The sequence below is a fragment of the Mustela nivalis genome, assembly GCF_964662115.1.
Source record: "Mustela nivalis genome assembly, chromosome: 6".
NCBI classification, from domain to species: domain Eukaryota; kingdom Metazoa; phylum Chordata; class Mammalia; order Carnivora; family Mustelidae; genus Mustela; species Mustela nivalis.
Genome location: NC_139025.1, coordinates 18199352 through 18201564, shown reverse-complemented (window position 1 = coordinate 18201564; position 2213 = coordinate 18199352).

Sequence of the window (2213 nt, the reverse complement as noted above, 5' to 3'; positions counted from 1 at the left end):
TGGTTTTGTGTGTGTGTGGTTTTTTTTCCTTAAGAAATACTCTGGGGGCGCCTGGGTGGCTCAGTTGGTTGGACAACTGCCTTCAGCTCAGATCATGATCCTGGAGTCCTGGGATCGAGTCCCACATCAGGCTCCCAGCTCCACAGGGAGTCTGCTTCTCCCTCTGACCTCCTCGCTCATGTTCTCTCTCACTGTCTCTCTCTCAAATAAATAAATAAAATCTTTAAAAAAAAAAAAAAAAAGAAATACTCTGACCTGGTAATTCTGCCTCTACCTGAAATCTGTCAATCTCCAAATCCAGGAACATCAACATGGTCTAACAAAAGAGACTTCTTTGAGGAAAAATTTTATGTAATAAAATACTATATGGCAGGGCGCCTGGGTGGCTCAGTCATTAAGCATCTTCCTTCAGCTCAGGTCATGATCCCAGGGTCCTGGGATCGAGCCCCACATTGGGCTCCATGCTTGGCAGGAAGCCTGCTTCTCCCTCTCCCACTCCACCTGCTTGTGTTCCCTCTCTCAATGTTTCTCTCTGTCAAATAAATAAATGAAATATTTTTTTAAAAAATACTATATGGCCACTATCAATCATGTCATACAGACATTAAATACGTGGAGGGAAATGCTCATTAGGTTAACTGAGAAACACAGCTTAAACACCGCATGTGTTGCATTTGGCCAGTGTTTTTCTATGCACAGAGTGTATATGCACAGACTATACGTGCACAGAGAAGGCTAGAGGGTTAGAGTATTCTTAAATCTTCTAAATTTTCTGTACCCAGCTTAACTATTCTTTCTTTTTTTTTTCCCCCTAATTTTTTAAAAAGATTTTATTTATTTATTTGACAGAGAGATCACAAGTAGGCAGAGAGAGGGAGGGAAGCAGGCTTCCCACTGAGCAGAGAGCCCGATGCGGGGCTCGATCCCAGGACCCTGAGATCATGACCTGAGCTGAAGGCAGAGGCTTAACCCACTGAGCCGCCCAGGTGCCCCATAACTGCTCTTTCAAAGAAGGCCTTTGTGCTCCTTTAGAAGGTGGCAGATCCGATGCCCATGCCACTCAGCCCCAGCAGCTTTGGCAAGTGTCCACTCACCTTTGCAAGTATGTGCCCTCATCACTTCCAGTCCACTCTGGATCCTTTCAGTCTTTCTGATCCTTCTGCTTTAAAATATGTCTGGCTGGCCAGTCAGTGGGGCATGGGACTCCAGATCTCAGGGTCGCGATTCAAGCCCCACTCTGGACATAGAACTTTTAAAAACTACCAGGCTAAGGTGGGTCCTCTTGTGACTCTGCTTATTACTTCAGTAGAGCTGCTTGCCTGTTTCCAGCACCTTACATCGGGTTTTTCTTAGAAGGACCCCAGGCCCTCAGTGAGACAGTTGAGTTGCAGACCAAGCCCAACTCAGCATGAACTGGCTTGCCGTGTTCTGATTTTCCCAATTCCTTTTTCACTAAGATAAGCCGGTCTTATCCCTCTTCTCTTTTTCCTTAATCCAAAAGGTTGGTTTAATAGAGTAGGAAAAAAAATTACACTCACACCTTCGGTGGATTTGATGAAAGCAAATTAGAACAGTAATGAGGCGGAAAGGAGCCAAATGATTATTGATCTCAGCGTGGCCGGGCAGGGCCAGGCAGGAAAGACACCCCGCCTTTCAAAGGTTACAGTGAAAAAAAAGCGGTGCAAATCCGGAGCCCTAGCTTGGCTAGTACGTTTTTACTGACGTTCCTTTAGATCAGCTATCCAAAGGTGAGTTTTCAGGGAGAAAAGGCTTTGTTGGCTCTCATTAGGTTTATTGGTAAAAAAAAAAAAAAAAAAAAAAAAAAAAAGATTTCTAGTAAGATGGTATAGTAGATGAAAAGTGAAATAGAGTGGTGATCAGGAAAGCAAAATTTTAGTAACGGCCGGCACGCTGAGCTGTGTGACCTGGAGTAACTACCTGAACCGAGCCCCAGTTTTCTCATCTGTAAAGAGATTTGCCCGAGGAATCCTGGGTTAACTGCGGGCTTGGCAATGCTGTATTTCTAAAATGAAAAACTAACCTCAGAGTTTGGATAAGCAAGCAAAAGCCCCACAGACGAGATTTTCGTTAAGGAAATCATGCATGAACCAGAGGAAAGGAGAGAAAAACCGCTACTTCTCGAGAAAGTAATTCAGATAGTCAGTAAACATGTGAAAAGAACCTAACTTGCTAGTAGGTAAGGAGACACAAAT